A 20,126-nucleotide genomic window follows, 5' to 3' on the forward strand; every position below is an offset into this window, starting at 1 on the left:
CTGGTACAGGGTTTGTGCATGACTGGAGGGATGTGGATTTGCCAGAAAGTGCTCCTCCACCCAGCACTCGCAGTGCATCATTGACACCGGGAACATTGGCCCACATGTCAGATTATGCCTTGCAGATCCTAAAAAGGGACCCCCGCATTGCCAAAATGATGAACGATGACGACTACTGGTTGGCCAGCATCCTGGATCCACGCTATAAAGGCAAATTACAAAACATCATGCCACAGGAGAACCTTGACCTAATATTGGCTAATAAACAAGCAGCTCTGGTAAATCGGTTGCTTGAGGCATTCCCAGCACACAGCAGCGGTGATGGTTCTCACACGAGCCATACGGGCCGGGGGCAGCTTGGCAGAGGTGTTCGTGGTGCACACAGCAGAAGTGGCGTTGGAGACGGGTTTCATGACAATGTTGTGGACTGATTTTTCAAATACCGCTCACACAACTGATAATACTGCATCGATGGAAAGTGACAGGAGACAGCAGTTGTCAACTATGGTTACAAACTACTTTTCCTCCCATATCGATGTTCTCCCACACAGGTCATTCCCCTTTGACTATTGGGCCGCTAAACTGGACACCTGGCCTGAATTGGCCCAATATGCCTTACAGGAGCTCGCTTGCCCAGCTGCAAGTGTGCTATCGGAAAGAGTCTTTAGTGCAGCTGGATCAATCCTGACAGAAAAAAAGGACCCGTCTGTCAACCCAAAATGTGGATGATCTAACCTTCATTAAAATGAACCATGCATGGGTTTCCAAGGATTTTGTCCCACCTTCCCCTGATGACACATAGGGTGACAGAAAAATGGCTTGCTTTGGTCCACCTCTTCCTGGGACTTCACCTATTTCGCCTTTTGCATCAGCTGAATGTCCAACATCAACATATGCCACTTTCTAAAACTCCCTAACTGTGCTGCCTCCCCCCCATGGCCGGGGTCACCACCTAGCGCACGACACCGTGCGAGTGCCGTTGCCCTGGACAGGTGGGTAGGCCGACTCTTGGGCGCGGGCACTGGCACAGGGTCCCTCATAGTGCAATCAAGTGTCTCTGACGGTGGTGGTGCACACCCGCCGTCAGACACACCGCTGTACTATGAGGGGCCCAGTGCCAGTACCGACGCCCACGAGTGGGCCCCCCTTGCTTGGGCAGGGCCCCAGCAGTTGCAATCTTTACCTCTCCCTGCTCCTCCGCTGTGTAATCTGGGCCGTCAAATCCATACTGTGCCTGACACCGTCTGAGCCTGCATCCTGAGACATATATTTTGAATGTGTACGCTATCCATACATGTTATCTGGGGATACGGTACCCTTTCTAACCTTTGTGCAATCACGTGCAATCCATACTGGGCCTAACACCGTCTGAGCCTGCCTCCTGAGACATATATTTTGAATGTGTACGCTATCCATACATGTTATCCGGGGAAACGGTACCCTTTCTAACCTTTGTGCAATCACGTGCAATCCATACTGGGCCTAACACCGTCTGAGCCTGCCTCCTGAGACATATATTTTGAATGTGTACGCTATCCATACATGTTATCCGGGGATACGTTACCCTTTCTAACCTTTGTGCAATCACGTGCAATCCATACTGGGCCTAACACCTTCTGAGCCTGCCTCCTGAGACATATATTTTGAATGTTTACGCTATCCATACATGTTATCCTGGGAAACGGTACCCTTTCTAACCTTTGTGCAATCACGTGCAATCCATACTGGGCCTGACACCGTCTGAGCCTGCCTCCTGATGTATAGACATATATTTTGAATGTGTACGCTATCCATACATGTTATCTGGGGATACGGTACCCTTTCTAACCTTTGTGCAATCACGTGCAATACATACTGGGCCTAACACCGTCTGAGCCTGCCTCCTGAGACATATATTTTGAATGTGTACGCTATCCATACATGTTATCCGGGGATACGGTACCCTTTCTAACCTTTGTGCAATCACGTGCAATCCATACTGGGCCTGACACCGTCTGAGCCTGCCTCCTGAGACATATATTTTGAATGTGTACGCTATCCATACATGTTATCCGGGGATACGGTACCCTTTCTAACCTTTGTGCAATCACGTGCAATCCATACTGGGCCTAACACCGTCTGAGCCTGCCTCCTGAGACATATATTTTGAATGTGTACGCTATCCATACATGTTATCCGGGGATACGGTACCTTTTCTAACCTTTGTGCAATCACGTGCAATCCATACTGGGCCTGACACCGTCTGAGCCTGCCTCCTGAGACATATATTTTGAATGTGTACGCTATCCATACATGTTATCCGGGGAAACGGTACCCTTTCTAACCTTTGTGCAATCACGTGCAATCCATACTGGGCCTAACACCGTCTGAGCCTGCCTCCTGATGTATAGACATATATTTTGAATGTGTACGCTATCCATACATGTTATCTGGGGATACGGTACCCTTTCTAACCTTTGTGCAATCCATACTGGGCCTAACACCGTCTGAGCCTGCCTCCTGAGACATATATTTTGAATGTGTACGCTATCCATACATGTTATCCGGGGATACGTTACCCTTTCTAACCTTTGTGAAATCACGTGCAATCCATACTGGGCCTGACACCGTCTGAGCCTGCCTCCTGAGACATATATTTTGAATGTGTACGCTATCCATACATGTTATCCGGGGATACGGTACCCTTTCTAACCTTTGTGCAATCCATACTGGGCCTAACACCGTCTGAGCCTGCCTCCTGATGTATAGACATATATTTTGAATTTGTACGCTATCCATACATGTTATCCGGGGATACGGTACCCTTTCTAACCTTTGTGCAATCACGTGTAATCCATACTGGGCCTAACACCGTCTGAGCCTGCCTCCTGATGTATAGACATATATTTTGAATGTGTACGCTATCCATACATGTTATCTGGGGATACGGTACCCTTTCTCACCTTTGTGCAATCACGTGTAATCCATACTGGGCGTGAGAACGGCTGGCGAGCTGTTAAGCAAGCTACAGCACCTGTGGTTTGCACACGTAAGTTTTTAATTTTTTCAGGAATGACGGTTAGGCCTAATTCCGGAACTGCGGTTGACCTGCACTTACTGGGAAATCATCGTTCGCGGGTAATAATTGTAATCAGTGATCCCCATCACTAACGTTGTTCAGCGGGTTATCTGCACCTGTAAGCGACAAACGCTGGCCTTTTCAGTGTAGCGCATATGAAGCCACGGACATGTAAGGGCATGACACACCAGTTATTGGCCAATCTCATGTGCCAGAGCCTCACGTGTCCCTCTAGTAAGCCGGACTCGGACCGCGGGGCATGACGGAGTCTCGTTCGTTAACGGAATTAAGCTTGCAATGTGTGCATCTGTTCTGTAGCTGGCATGGTTGAGGTTTCCCAGGTGGAGTCGAATTTAACCGTAGGCTCCAGTCCTGGTGGTGCCCTTCTGGACATTCCTTTAAGGTTCAGCTTTACAACCATACTGCCCACGTAAAACAAACACTTTGCCTTCATGAACGCTGTTTGGAGGGTCATGACTCGTGGGAATAATGCCGCCCAATCAGTTAACCTGCTAGAGAGATCCTTCGTTGCTCCCAAGCATGACATCACACTCCCTAGGAAGAAGGTAATGCCACTGTGGCGACCGTACTCCTGGGGGCGACACAAGTGCACTGATGCCCAGCCACTGCTCGATGAATCTGCTGGTACATTGACCCAGACCACTACATTCCCCTCGCATGCTACATGACCTGAATCTGACCCTGATGAAACTCAGGTTACCCTTCCCATATACAGTTCCATCTTACACGGTGACAAAGAGGAAGCTGCAGATGAAAGTGCAGGTTCGGCCCACCCGCCATCAGACACACCACCGTACTATCATGGGCCCTGTGCCAGTGCCGTCGCCAACGAGTGGGCCCCCCCTGCTTGCCCAGGATCACAGCACTTGCAAGGTTGAAATACTGTGCAGTGAGATGGAAGATGGGGACGACGAGGAATCCAGAGAAGTACAGGGATTCCCTAGCGAGGAGACTTATTTGATTGTTTTCAATGTTGGGACAGCAATTTTTGGGGAGCACTATACTCTGGAGAATGATAGATGGGGCCCACCATACACTGGAACATTCCAAAGGTGTACATCAGACACTGGAGCAGCATTTACAGGGCCCATTATACACTAGAGCATTAGAAATGGGGCCCATTATGTTTGGAGCATTATTTGGGCCCATAAGACAGTGGAGCTTCATCCATGGGGACCAACATATACTGTAGCATTATGTGGAGCTCATCATATACTGTTTCAAACATTATATGGGACCAATGATTCTGTATGGAGAAATAGATGGGCCTCGTCATGAGATGTAAAAAGTGAGGTATTTTTCATTGTACTATACTGCTATTTCTCTGCCGTATCGGAGCATGATGAGTTGTGGTATGTGTTAAAGGGGCGCTCTTTCGCCCAGGGCACATGAAAACCTGCAGCCAGCCCTCCCCCCCCCCACAACTTTAGCCAAATAACCCCCATTTTTCAGTGCGTAACTTGTATTATGAAGTTAATTAAGGTTGACAAGCTTAAGTAAGAAGAATTGATGCTTTTGGCATTCAAATGGGCACTGTAGGTGTGTTTCCTGTCCTCCTCTCACTGCCGACTTTTATTCCCCATTGACTTACATTGGGTTTCGTGTTTCGGGACGACCCCGACTTTTCCCTATAATTGGACGATCTTGCTCGACCCGACTTTTAGAAAAGTCGGGTTTCACGAAACGAAACGCGACCCTAAAAAATCAAAAGTCGCTCAACTCTACTAATGACATAGAATCGTCAAGACCAGAGGAAACAGGAAATCCCACCATAGTATCTTTTAAAGTCTCAGACAAACCCTTCCGAAAGAGAGCTGCCAATGCATTCCATGTAGTAAGGACCACCCACCTTCAGAATTTCTGACAGTATAACTCTGCAGGATCCTGACCCTGGTTCAATGCCAATAGGGCTCTCTCAGCTTGATCAATAGCATTAGGTTCATTATATAACAACTCCAAGGCTTGAAAAAATGCATCCACATTAGTCAAAACAGGATCTTCAGGTGTCAAAGAAAACGCCCAATCCTGGGGATCGCCGCGCAGCAAGGGGATGGTAATTTAACCTGCTGCGCAGAGCTCCCCGATGAGTTAGGCTTCAAGGCAAGAAATAATTTACAATTCTTAAAATTCAAAAATTTAGACCGATCCCCAGAAAACACATCAGGAGCAGGGATCCTTGGTTCAACAGCATGTGAATGAGTGAGAAAGGCGGAAATTCCCCGCACTTCAGCAGCGAGCTGCTCCACATGATCAGACAATTGTTTAATCTCCATCAAGGAGAAAAAGAAAAAAAAAAAAGAATCCTCCTACGGCCCCAGGAAAAAAAAAGAAAATATACATACAAAAAAAAAATTCTGACCCTTTTTTTTTTTTTTACAATTCTCTCCTGCTTTTGAGTACCCTAGAATCTGCGGTATGGCTGGTGATTCTGTTATGAATGGGTCACCGAGGAGGAAAAAAACAAAAAGCAAGCTAAGACCAGAAAACCAGAGAGGTTGGCAACTAGCAGTAGCCATGGAGCTTGCCTACGGAGGTCCTAGACGCCTCGTCACGGCCGGAGAACTAAATAAGCATAAAGGAAGAAAGGGGAAATCTAAACTACCCCAAAGCAATAGACAGCCCCCAACATGTATTGTCTGTGAAACAAGATGTAAACACAGACACAGATAGAAAGATAGGCTGAGCAAACGATGGGGCCCTCACTAACTAGAAAGGACAGGAAAGAAAAGCTGCTGTCTACAACCAAGACCACTACCAGTTTGTCGCTCTCCCGTTCGGACTCGCCACAGCTCCAAGAACGTTTACCAAGGTCATGGCAGCCACCATGGATGTTCTACACTCCAGAGGCATTCTAGTCGTTCCGTATCTAGACGACCTTCTCATCAAGTGTTCCACCTTCAAGGACTGCGAGGTCAGTGTCTCAATCACAATCGACACACTAAGTCGTCTGGGATGGTTAGTCAATTTACAAGAATCATCGACTACCCCGAGTCAGACTGTAACCTTCCTGGGAATGCTATTCGACACCTCCAGGGGTCTTGTGGTCCTTCCCAAGGACAAGACACTGGCCCTCCGTCTAGGAGTGCGCACACTCCTCCGCAAACCTCCCCGATCTCTCCGGTTTGCCATGAGAGTCCTCGGCAGGATGGCAGCAGCAATGGAGGCAGTGCCATTTGCCCAGTTTCACCTCAGTCCTCTTCAACTAGCCATCCTCAGGTCTTGGGACAAGAACCCCTTCTCCCTCGACAGGGAGTTCCGGTTGACATCGTCAACCAGGAGGTCCGTACATTGGTGGCTCAAGCCAACTTCGCTTACAAGAGGAAAACCCTTTCTTTCAGGTCAGTGGAAGGTCCTGACCACCGATGCAAGCCTGACAGGTTGGGGTGCGGTGCACCTACATCACAGGGCACAAGGCAAGTGGTCACCAATGGAAGCGACCTTGCCCATCAATATCCTGGAAATTCGGGCCATCTTCCTGGCACTGAGAACCTTTCATCACCTGCTGGCGGCCTCTCACATATGGAAACAGTCGGACAATGCCACGGCGGTGGCATATGTGAATCACCAAGGCGGGACCTGTAGTGTCCAGGCGATGAGAGAAGTAACACATATTCTCCACTGGGCGGAAGACACCAGGTCGGTACTCTCGGCGGTCCACATTCCAGGGGTGGAAAACTGGGAAGCAGACTTCCTCAGCAGGCAAGGAATCGACTCGGGGGAGTGGTTTCTCCACCCCGAAATTTTTTACCAGATCTGTCAACGCTGGGGAACCCCGGATGTGGACCTAATGGCATCCCATCTCAATGCCAAGGTCTCCAATTTCATGGCCAGGACACACGACCCGCGGTCGCTCGGAGCGGATGCCCTGGTTCAGGACTGGACCCATTTCCAGCTCCTGTACATCTTTCCACTCTCCTCCTGATCTCCAGAGTAGTGAGGAAGATCAAACAAGAGGGAGTTCCAACCATCCTGATCGCGCCGGACTGGCCCAGACGTACATTGTACGCCGACATCGTTCATCTTACAGCAGACGCCCCCTGGCGTCTCCCCGATCGTCACGACCTTCTGTCACAAGGTCCGTTCTACCATCAGAATTTAGGGGCTCTCAATTTGACGGCATGGCCCTTGAAACCCGGATTCTAACCCAGGCAGGGTTCACACCGGATGTCATTGCGACCATGATTAGGGCAAGGAAGCCAGCTTCTGCCAAGATTTATTATTGTACCTGGAGAACTTTCTTTTCCTGGTGCGAATCTCATGGACAGGTCCCACTCCCTTATTCTCCCGAAGGTACTAGGTTTCCTTCAGTCGGGCCTAGACGCCAAGCTATCCCTAGGCTCGCTTAAGGGTCAGGTGTCAGCGCTTTCAGTCCTTTTTCAAAGGCGCATTGCTACCAAACCGCAAGTAAGAACTTTTCTCCAGGGAGTTTCCCGATTGGTTCCTCCCTGCAGGCGTCCACTGGAAACGTGGGACCTCAACCTGGTCCTGACAGCATTGCAGGCACCACCCTTCGAACCCCTTAAAGAAGTTCCACTCTGTATTCTGTCACAGAAAGTGGTTTTCCTAGTGGCAATCACCTCGCTACGCAGGGTGTCGGAATTGTCAGCACTTTCCTGCAGACGGCCTTTCCTAGCTTTTCACCAGGACAAGGTGGTCCTCCGTACTGTACCATCCTTCCTTCCGAAGGTTGTGTCCACCTTTCACCTCAATGAGGAAATCTCACTGCCATCCCTTTGTCCGTTTCTGGCTCATAGAGTGCAGAAGGCTCTGCATACGCTTGACCTCATCAGAGCATTGCGGATTTACATGTCCAGGACTGCCCCCTTCCGGAAGTCTGATTCCCTCTTCATTCTTCCGGAAGGCGGTCGCAAGGGCCTGCCGGCCTCCAAGGCTACCGTTGCCAGGTGGATCAAGTCCACCATACATGAGGCTTACTGACTCAACAGTTCCTCTCTTCCGGCCGGTATCACGCCACACTCTACTCGGGAAGTAGGGGCCTCCTGGGCCATTCGGCACCAGGTTTCGGCACAACAAGTGTGCAAGGCGGCCACTTGAACTAACCTACACACATTTACAAAACACTACAGTGTTCATACCCAGTCTTCAGCGGACGCGAGCCTGGGTAGACTGGTTCTGCAGGCGGCAGTGTCCCAAGTTTAGGGTCCTGCTAGCACAATATTCGTCCATTGCTTCCCACCCAGGGACTGCTTTGGGACGTCCCATGGTTCTGTGTCCCCCAATGAGGCGACAGAGTAAAGGAGATTTTTGTGTACTCACCATAAAGCCTCTTTCTCTTAGCCCCTAATTGGGGGACACAGTTCCCACCCTGTTGCCCTTAATTGGCGGCTGTTACGGTTGGGTTCTCATATTGTTCTTTGAGCTTGTACATAGTAGCCTTCTTACAGGCATGGTTATGTTTCTTCTGTTATGTTCCTCCTAATGCTTTTGCACAATACTGGAGAAGGCGGACGCCATCCAGGGGTGTATTCTGCAGAGGAGGAGCCATAGCTAACCTTTTTCAGATTATGCATAGTGTCGCCTCCTAGCGGACAGCAGCATAACACCCATGATTCTGTGTCCCCCAATTAGAGGCTAAGAGAAAGAGATTTTAAGGTGAGTACACAAAAATCTCCTTTTTACACTTCGCTGATCTGTCACATCACAGATCGCTGTGACAGATCAGCGATCTGTCACAGGTAGTGCTGCAGGCTTCCTCATGCCGGTGCTTTGCAGGCATGAGGAAGCCGCCTCCCTGCAGGCCCCCAAAGGTCCCCACCGCCATTTTGGATTCGGGGACCTGCAGGGAAGGAGGCCCCCGCAACAGCGCTGCACATTGCTCTGCTACGGGGGTCTCAGGAAGCACGGAGGGAGCCCCCTCCCTGCCGATGCTTCCCTAAACCCACGGTACACTGCGATCCTGTTTGATCGCATTGTGCCAGGGATTAACATGTCAGGGCGGTCCGTGACCGCCCCTGACATAGTGCCGGGTGTCAGCTGTGATAATCAGCTGACACCTGGCCGCGATCAGCGGCGCTCACCATGTGAGCGCCGCTGATCGCTATGACGTACTATCCCGTCCATGAGCATAGGGGCCCAAGTCCCATGGACGGGATAGTACGTCAGATGGCAAAAGGGGTTAAATGGCATCTGTCTGTAGGAAAAACCCTCCTAAGCCGTCTATATGGGCATGTAGGTCATAAAAAGTTGGACAAAATGATACCCCAATATCTGCGATCTGATGTCTTATTCCAGAGAATTCAACATTCTATTCAATATGTAGATGAGCTGTTAAGATCTATGTGCTGGATGTAGATCTCCCTGAGAATCTGCCTCCACACATTATTTTACATGAAAGGAGCGTTACCAGTGTGAGACATGTAATGACTGGCAGTCTGCTCTCCTGATATACATGTCTCACACTGGTAACACTGCCTTTCATTTAACATAAGCTCTGTAGTTAGATCAGGGAGATCTACGTCCGGCCCATAGATCTTAACAGCTCATTTACATATTCTAGAGAAATCCATGCTTTTCTTAATAAGGCATCAGATCGCAGACATCATGATATCATTTTACACAACTTTATATGACCTACATGTCCATACAGATGGCTTAGGCCTGTTTCACACATCCGTTTTTTCACACTTTGGCGGACGTCAAAAAACGGATGTGTGAAACAGGCCTTAGGAGGGGTTGATCCTACTGATGTAGTCTTTAAAAAGAATACCTAAGCTATTTTTTATTTTTTTTTTTTATTTTGTCCAGAATGGAAAGTTATGAAACTTTCCAAATATCTTCATTAAGGAATTTGTTTTTATTGCTGTTTAACAAAACAAAAAAAAACACCTGTAAATGGCGGCTTTTCCTCAGTCTCTCTGCCTGCCTTCAGCTACATTGCTATCAGAACGTATTCCTTTGGAGTACAGATGATGGCAGTGATGAGTATTGCCTGACTCCTGAGTGTTCTGCTTATCAGAACGATCTCCTGCAGCAGCCTCAGGGACTGAACATATTTTTCGAGTACACCGATATCACTTGGTTAGCATCCGAGCATTCTAGGATATCACCTTATCCAAGCACGTTCGCTCATCACTAGTGCTGTCCCATCACTGCCATCATCTGTACTCCAAATGCGTGCACTCTGATATTAATGCAAATAGACTGGGCAAAATCCGGGGTTTAGAAGCAACTTGCATGTTTTTTTTTTTTTTTTACTGGAATGAAGACAAATCCCCTAATAAAATAATTTGCAAGGTTTTATAATTTTTTTTGTTTTCTCCCCCAATGTGGACCTGTGCACTAGCACGTACACTAGTATTGGTCTATGTGCAGTCTGTTGCACAAACGAATCAAACATACATTTGTCTGAATTTAGGCTCGGGGTAAGTTCAGGCAATTATTTTTACAGTCTGTGTGCAGCCAGTATTATCCCATTATTATCTAAGGTCTGCATAATATAAAAACCTCCACCAAGAATGATGATGCATTTTAAAACCTTGACCAAGAACTTAGGCTACGTTCCCACGATGAGTTTTGGGTGAGTTTTTTTTAAATTTTTTTTATACAATGCTTCTTTTTGAAAAGAAGGCGCGTAATCTATTTTACTTAAAGGGAATCTGTCACCTCGTTTTTCCGCTATAAGCTGCGGCCACTGCCTTTCGGGGCTTATCTACAACATTCTATAATGCTGTAGATAAGCCCCTGATCTAACCTGGAAGATAAGGAAAACAAGTTTTATTATACTCACCCGGGGGCGGTCCAGTCCGATCCGATGGGTATCGCAGGTCCGGCGCCTTCCATCTTCTAGAGATGATGTCATCATCCTCCTTGCTTTGTGTCTTGGCTCCTGCGCAGGCGTACTGATCTGCCTTGTTGAGGGCAGATCAAAGTACTGCAGTGCGCAGGCACCGGGAAAGGTCAGAGAGGCTCAGCGCCTGCGCACTGCAGGAATATGCTCTGCCCTCAACAGGGCAGATCAGTATGCCTGCGCAGGAGCCGTGACACGAAACAAGGAGGATGATGACATTCACTGCATGAAGATGGAAGGCGCCGGACCTGCGACACCCATCGGATCGGACCAGACCGGTCCGCCCCCGGGTGAGTATAATAAAAGTTGTTTTCCTTATCTTCCAGGTTAGATCAGGGGCTTATCTACAGCATTATAGAATGTTGTAGATAATCCCCAAAAGGAAGTGGCCGCAGCTTATAGCGGAAAAATGAGGTGACAGGTTCCCTTTAATGGGTGCAGAAATAGCGCAGAAAATCTGCAATATCAAAAGCTCATCGTGGGAACGCGGCCTAACAGGTGTTTGCACGGACTTCTGTGAACACTTTCTTGGGTGCGTTTAGGAGAGTACACTTGCTCTGCTTCATTCTTGGATATATAATTACTAATTTTATTGTATTTTATTTTTTTTCAGCTCATTTTCATCATGTCATTGAACAGCTGAGGTTTCGGCAAGGTACCGTCCTGAGCATATTTCTGTCTGCTGGTATGTAATGTTCCATTTTCAGACTATGAATAGAATTTTATTTTTATCATTTTGTCTTGTTTTTTTTTTTTTGGTTTTTTTCTTTGCTTAATTTGCACAATTGAGGCCATTTTATTTTTCTTGTAGCTTTTCAGTTTTCATACACTGCAGTGTTTGGAGCATACACCGCTTTTATCTTCATAAGAACAGGTGAGAACGTGTGGCGTTTAGTCCTGATACAGACTTTGTTTCATTGCCATTTTTTAAAATATTATCCCACAAGTAGTAATGGATTAAAACAAAACAAACAAACAAATAGAAATGTAAAAACTTTCAGTTATACTTTTCTTTTAAGCTATGTTCACATAAGGTCAGGAAAAACCAAGATGGAAACTCTTGATTTGTCAGACATGCGCCACCGTATCAGCGCTGTTGACAGTAAGGTTATGAAATTAAAAACTTGCCGCGAGTTAGTTCATTTTATTTTTATTTTTTTATTTTTTTCTCCTGTTTTTTTTCCTGGGGAACATGTTTTAAAATATTTGCATTTTGGGAAGAATTTCAGCAGTGTTAGTAAAGATTTTAGGCACAGAATCCATGTTTACTTCCTGACAATGTGAACATGCTCCTAGGCTTCTCATAACTTCTTAGAAAACTGCTCCATAGCGCAAAGTGTGAACTGAGCCTTTGAAAAAAAAAAGTGTTTTTTGTTTTCTTATTTCTTATTGTAGTTTAATGTTAATTTGAGATTTATCATGCCATGGCTCGTGTGTGGTTGTTGTGTGTTGTTTTTTTTTTTTTGTAAGCTGGGGAAAATGACTGATACACTTTGCATGATATATTTGAGTGATGGGCAATAGTCTTTGTCCACTTTCACCCGGGAGCATGACATGAAGACCACATCTAATAATTGTCATTCGGTCACTTTGCAGCTTGGAAAACGAGGCCGGAGTGGGTCACACCGTGGCTTTGGCCATGACACAGGTCATGTAGCTAAAGATCACTTTGTGCCACTTCTACATCCCCGCATAATGTGAATGTAATGGAGGTTGTATTGCAAACCGCAAGGTGCTGTGACCTTGACAAGCAAATCACAAAAATTCAGACCGTTGGATTTGTTTTTGTGTCTTTGTATTCTCACTGCAATGCAATCACATTCACTTGTATTACTCTGCAAAGTCGTAGCAGCATATTGCGATCTTTGGGCTTGCAACCAACATTGCAGCCAAAGCTGCTGCATAGCCATACCCCAATGGTATATGCACACAGTGGTGTTTTTTGAACAGAAATTGAGCAGAAACTCCCCAAATCCTTTTAACCCCTTTAACCTCCTAGGTGGTTTGCATGTTCATGACCGGGCCAATTTTTACAATTCTGACCACTGTCCCTTTATGAGGTAATAACTCTGGAACGCTTCCATGGATCCCAGTGATTCTGACTTTGTTTTCTCGTGACATATTGTACTTAATGTTAGTGGTAACATTCATTCATATAACTTGCGTTTATTTGTGGAAAAAAAAAAACGGAAGTTTGGGGAAAACTTTGAAAATTTCGCAATTTTCAAAGTTTGCATTTTCATGTCTTTAAAACAGTGAAATATGTCACACAAAATAGCTAATAAATAACATTTCCCACATGTTTACTTTACATCAGCACAATTTTGGAACCAAAATTTTTTTTTTTTATAGGAAGTTATAAGGGTTAAAAGTTGACCAGCGATTTCTCATTTTTACAACACTATTTTCTTTTACAGACCACATCACATTTGAAGTCACTTTGAGGGGTCTATATGATAGAAAATACCCAAAAGTGACATCATTCTAAAAAGTGCACCCCTGAAGGTGCTCAAAACCACATTCAAGAAGTTTATTAACCCTTCAGGTGCTTCACGGGAATTTTTGGAATGATTAAAAAAAATGAACATTTAACTTTTTTTTCACAAAAAATTTACTTCTGATCCAATTTGTTTTATTTTTACCAAGGGTAACAGGAGAAATTGGACCCCAAAAGTTGTTGTGCAATTTGTCCTGAGTACGCTGATACACCATATATGCATGTAAACCACTGTTTGGGCGCACGGCAGAGCTCAGAAGGGAAGGAGCGCCTTTGACTTTTTCAACGCAAAATTGGCTGATATTGAGATCGGACGCCATGTCACGTTTGGACGGCCCCTGATGTGCCTAAACCGTGGAACCCCCCCAATTCTGACTCCAACTCTGACCCCAACACACCCCTAATCCCAACCCTAACTTTAGCCCCAACCCTAACCCTAATGGGAAAATGGAAATAAATACACTGTTCAAAAAAATAAAGGGAACACTAAAATACCACATCCTAGACATCACTGAATGAAATATTCCAGTTGCAAATCTTTATTCATTACATAGTCGAATGCGTTGAGAACAATAAATCATAAAAATGATCAATGTAAATCCAAATTAATATCCCATGGAGGTCTGAATTTGGAATGCTAATCAAAATCAAAGTGGAAAATCAAATTACAGATTGATCCAACTTCAGTGGAAATGCCTCAAGACAAGGAAAAGATGCTTAGTATTGTGTGTGGCCTCCACGTCCCTCTCAGTATTGTGTGTGGCCTCCATGTACCTGTATGACCTCCCTACAATGCCTGGGCATGGTCCTGATGAGGCGGCAGATGTTCTCTTGAGGGATCTCCTCCCAGACCTGGCCTAAAGCATCCGCCAACTCCTGGACAGTCTGTGGTGCATTGTGACCTTGGTGGATGGAGTGAAACATGATGTTCCAGATGTGCTCAAGATGTGCTCAATCGGATTCAGGTCTGGGGAATGGGCGGGCCAGTCCATAGCTTCAATGCCTTCATCTTGCAGGAACTGCTGACACACTCCAGCCACATGAGGTCTGGCATTGTCCTGCATTAGGAGGAACCCAGGGCCAACCGCACCAGCATATGGTCTCACAAAGGGTCTGAGGATTTTATCTCGGTACCTAATGGCAGTCAGGCTACCTCTGGCGAGCACATGGAAGGCTGTGCGGCCCTCCAAAGAAATGCTACCCCACACCATTACTGACCCACTGCCAAACCGGTCATGCTGAAGAATGTTGCAGGCAGCAGATCGCTCTCCATGGCATCTCCAGACTGTCACATCTGTCACATGTGCTCAGTGTGAACCTGCTTTCATCTGTGAAGAGAACAGGGCGCCAGTGGCGAATTTGCCAATCCTGGTGTTCTGTTATAAATGCCAAGCGTCCTGCACGGTGTTGGTCTGTGAGCACAAGCCCCATCTGTGGACGTCAGGCACTCAGACCATCCTCATGGAGTCGGTTTCTTACCGTTTGTGCAGAGACATGCACATTTGTGGCCTGCTGGAGGTCATTTTGCAGGGCTCTGGCAGTGCTCCTCCTGTTCCTCCTTGCACAAAGGCGGAGGTAGCGGTCCTGCTGCTGGGTTGTTGCCCTCCTACAGCCCCTTCCACGTCTCCTGGTGTACTAGCCTGTCTCCTGGTAGCGCCTCCAGCCTCTGGACACTACGCTCACAGACACAGCAAACCTTCTTGCCACAGCTCGCATTGATGTGCCATCCTGGATGAGCTGCACTACCTGAGCCACTTGTGTGGGTTGTAGAATCCGTCTCATGCTACCACGAGTGTGAAAGCACAACCAACATTCATGAGTGACCGAAACATCAGCCAGAAAGCATTGGTACTGAGATGTGGTCTGAGGTCCCCACCTGCAGAACCACTCCTTTATTGAGGGTGTCTTGATAATTGACAATAATTTCCATCTGTTGTCTATTCCATTTGCACAGCAGCATGTGAAATTGATTGTCAATCAGTGTTGCTTCCTAAGTGGACAGTTTGATTTCACAGAAGTTTGATTTACTTGGAGTTATATTCTGTTGTTTAAGTGTTGCCTTTATTTTTTTTGAGCAGTGTACATTTTTTTATTTTATTTTTCTCTAACTAATGGGGTGGTAAAGGGGGGTTTGATTTACTATTTATGGCGGGTTTTTATGTTTGGCATCTGTCACGCTAAAAGACGCTTTTTATTGCAAAAAATTAGTTTTTGCATCACCACATTTTGAGAGCTATAATTTTTCCATATTTTGCTCAGTCATGTGAGGTCTTATTTTTTTGCGGGACGAGTTGACATTTTTATTGGTATCATGTTCGGGCACGTGACATCTTTTGATCGCTTTTTATTCAGATTTTAGGGGCGCAGAATGAACAAAAACCAGCAATTCATGAATTTCTTGGGGGGGGGGTGTTTATACCGTTCCGCGTGTGGAAAAATTGATAAAGCGGTTTTACTCTTTGGGTCAGTACGATTACAGCGATACCTCATTTATATCATTTTTTAATGTTTTGGTGCTTTTATATAACAAAAACTTTTATATAAAAAATAATAATTTTTGCATCGCTTTATTCTGCGAGCTATAACTTTTTTTTATTTTTTCCCTGATGGCGGCTTGTTTTTTGCGGGACAAGATGACGTTTTCAGCGGTACCATGTTTATTTATATCCGTCGTTTTGATCGAGTGTTATTCCACTTTTTGTTCGGCGGTATGATGATAAAGCATTGGTTTTTTGGGCTTTTTTTTTTTTTAAATGGTTTTCACTAATGGGGTTAACTAGTGGTACATTATAGGTTGGGTCGTTACGGACGTGGGGATACCAATTATGTGTACTTATATGGTTAAGAGTTTTTTTGTATTCAAATACTGATTTATTGTTAAATAAATATATTTTTTTTTTAAAATATTTTTACTATTATTTTAAAAGATTTTTTTTATTTAATTCTGACTTTTACACTTTGTCCCACTATGGGACACTTATTTTGTTCAGGCTGCTCGCTTATCTGCATGCTATAGAAGCTGTCAGCACTGCAGCTTCTGCGCACTGACAACAGAGACTTCCTGACATGCGCTGTGCATGACTGGAAGTCTCTCAGGCCTGGAGACCTGGATGTCATCATGACGTCATCGGGTCTTCATGTCAGCTATTGGGACCCCGCAACATGCCGTGGGGTCTCCGATCCAAAGGCAGAGGTGCTGTCACAGCTGACAGCCCCTCTGCCTGCTCCTGAAACACTGCGATCATGTTTGATCACAGTGTGCCGGGGGTAAAAGTGCAGGGAGCGGTCCGTGACACCTGACACCTGGCTCCCACAGCTGATACCTGGCACTATCAGTAGCGCTCCCCCCCGTGAGCGCGGCTGATCAATGATGACGTACTATCCCGGGAATAGTACGTCATCTGGCAGAAAGGGGTTAAAAAAGAAAAAAAAATTGGAGGTTGTGCTCATTTTCTGAAAACTTTGCAAAAATACTGTCTGCACATAGCTTTAAGATGCATGTGAATTGTGAGTTGCCTATAGTCAGGCTGCAATTTAGTGGTGTGTTTTTATTTTGTTTGTTTTTTTCAGGCAATTCACAGCTTTAAAATATTATATATATTACTGTCAAATTTAATCTCTCTTTTCTAAAAGACAGGAGTTATCACTTTCAGTCAAAAGATTTTAGTCTTGATTAACATTGGGAAGTTTTCCAGGGGTCAGACTTGGGTTCTCTTTTAAAATCCATGGCCCAGATGAAAATGGCCAAATGCAGTGCTTGTTTGTTTCCAGAATAGTCTTTGTAACTTTCCGGGCAACTGTACATATAAATCATAGAGGGTTTTAACCCCTTACATCAGACGTACTATTATGCCAATGTCAGTATCACCAGCTTTGATGAGGGCTCCGGCGGTGAGCCCACCTCAAAGACGGGACATGTCAGCTGTTTTAAACAGCTGACATGTTCTCGTAATAGCTGTAGGTGGAATTGCGATCCGCCCGCAGCTATTAACTAGTTAAATGCTGCTGTCACACTGACAGCGGCATTTAACAAGCGCATCCGGCCGGAAATACGCACACTGGATGACCTGCGTCACGTGATGGCGGGTCACCGATGTGTCGGCATAACAACCAAAAGTCTCCTTGAGACCTCTATGGTTGTTGATGCTGGATTACTGTGAGCACCACCATGTGGTCGGCGCTGATAGCAATGCAGTAAATCTGCTACCTATAGGCGATCTGAGCATCACTTCTATGTAGCAGAGCCGATCAAGTTGTGGCAGCTTCTAGCCTCCCATGGAGACTATTGAAGCATGCCAATAGTTGAAGAAAAATGTTTTTAAAAATATGGAAAAAAATGCAAAATATATAAAAGTTCAATTCACCCCCCCTTTCGCCCCATTCAAAATAAAACTAAAATCAAACCTACAGATATTTGATATCGCCGCGTTTAGAATCGCACGATCTATCAATAAATAAAGGATTAACCTGATCGCTAAATGGCGTAGCGAGAAAAAAATCAAGCCGCAAGTATTAAGGTTTTTTGGTCGCTGCGACATTGCATTAAAACGCAATAACAAGCGATCAAAAGTTTGTATCTGCACCAAAATGGTATAATTAAAAACGTCAGCTCGGCGCGCAAAAAAAAAAGCCCTCGCTTGACCCGAGATCACGAACAATGGAGATGCTACGGGTCTCGGAAAATGGCGCAATTTTTATTTATTTTTTTAGCAAACTTTGGAATTTTTTTTAACCCATTAGGCCTGTTTCACATTTCAGTTTTTTTGACGTCAGTCAAAATCCGCCAGGTTGTGAAAAAACGGATCTGTCTCTATTGTGGTACAAACAGATGCCACCGGATCCATTTTTGGACTGATCCGCTTTAGCAGCTAGAGACTGAAATTTAAAGTCTGGGAATGAGAGAGAGAGAATATTTTGGGTTAAATTTCCGGCAAGGAAATTCTTCCGGGCATGCTCAATGTAAAAAAAACAAAACAAAAAAAAAAGCATATCCGTTGCCAGATTCCGTCAAATAACGGTTGGCAACGGATCCGCCGCCCTATCCGCTGTTTTAACGCAGACAAAAAAAGTTTCATTGTCTGTCCACTCAAGACAGCGGACGTCAAAAATATGGCGGATCCGTCAAAAAACGGATCCAACGGATGACCATCCGTCAAAATCCGCCGCTAGTGCAAGTCAATGGGAAAAAAACGGATCTGTCAAAAAAAATGGCGGATCCTTTTTCAAAACGGCGGATCTTGACTGACGTCAAACAACTGAAGTGTGAAAGAGGCCTTAGATAAAAAATAACCTAGACATGTTTGGTATATATGAAATCATAATGACTTGAAGAATCCTAATGGCAGGTTAGATTTGCAAACAATCAACAAACAAAAGTGGCTACCTGAAAGAGTATACACACCAGAAATTCAAAAACACATACAAATACCATAATTCAATAAATATAAAATAAATCATTACGAAAATTCATGCCATTCGGGAATTTTGTATCACGTTTTAAAATTCAAAAAGCTTCCCCTTATATTCAGCAATTTTTGTCAGTCACCTCCCCGTTCAGGGTTATTAACCCTTTCTAAAGCATAAAATGCAAATGAGCTAATATCGCCCTGGTGTGTTCTGACAAAATGTTTTACCGCTCCAGAATAAGCTGCGTTTTTTAATTCAATGTTCCTTAAATGTTCTGCTATCCTTTTCGTTATTTTTTGCATGGTGCAACCAATATATTGAATTATGATTCTCCAGGTCATTACAAATTCATAGACAGCAAACATGTCTAGGTCCTCATTAACCCTCAGACACTTTCAGACTCACTACACTCATCACTATCCCCAATCTCCTCTTCTTCCTGTCCTAATCTGGCTGTTCATCACTACAATGACACTCTTAGAAGCACCCTTGACCAAGTAGCTCCCCTCACCCTCAGAACCTCCAAGCACAGAGTAAAACAGCCCTGGCTCACATTGCAAACTAAACTTCTCCAGCGATGCTCTAGGAGTGCTGAACTTCTATGGAGAAAAACCCGCACACCAGAAGACTTCATCCACTTCAAATTTATGTTAAGAGCCTATAACGCTGCCCTTCACCTCGCCAAACAGACCTACTTCACCACCCTGATCTCACTAGCCAACAACCTCAAGAAACTTTTTGACACTTTTCACTCCCTCCTCAGGCCAAAAGCACAAGCTCCTGTCACAGACATTTGTGCTGATGACCTGGCCTCCCACTTTACAGAAAAAATAGATAATATTCGTCAGGAAATCTGCTCCCAACCACCAAGTGATGTGACTCCCATCCCTTCCTGCATCTCCCCTGGCTCACTTTCCACATTTGATCCCATCACAGAAGAAGAAGTCTCCAGACTCCTCTCTTCTTCTCGTCCGACTACATGCACTACTGATCCCATTCCTTCACATCTCCTCCAGTCTCTCTCCAGTCGTCACAACCCACCTAACTACAATCTTTAATATCTCCCTCTCCTCGGACATTTTCCCATCCTCCTTCAAACACGCCATTGTTACTCCATTACTAAAGAAACCCGCTCTCGACCCATCCTGCACAAACTACAGACCAGTCTCCAATCTCCCCTTCATCTCTAAACTTTTGGAGCGCCTTGTCTACTCCCGCCTTACCCGTTACCTCTCCACTCTCTCCCTTCTAGACCCTTCACAGTCTGGCTTCCGTCCCCTACATTCGAATGAAACTGCACTCATCAAAGTGACCAATGACCTTCTGACAGCAAAACG

General features: G+C 45.4%; 1 pseudogene; it reads left to right on the forward strand.

Annotated features, from left to right (window-relative positions):
* LOC141092347 (CAAX prenyl protease 2-like) overlaps positions 1-18,790 on the forward strand; it is a 37,528-nt pseudogene extending 18,738 nt beyond the window's left edge.
* The last annotated feature ends 1,336 nt before the right edge of the window (positions 18,791-20,126 follow it).

The sequence above is a fragment of the Dendrobates tinctorius genome, unplaced genomic scaffold (genome assembly GCF_039654945.1).
Source record: "Dendrobates tinctorius isolate UK_male_01 unplaced genomic scaffold, ASM3965494v1 ptg000059l, whole genome shotgun sequence".
NCBI lineage: Eukaryota > Metazoa > Chordata > Amphibia > Anura > Dendrobatidae > Dendrobates > Dendrobates tinctorius.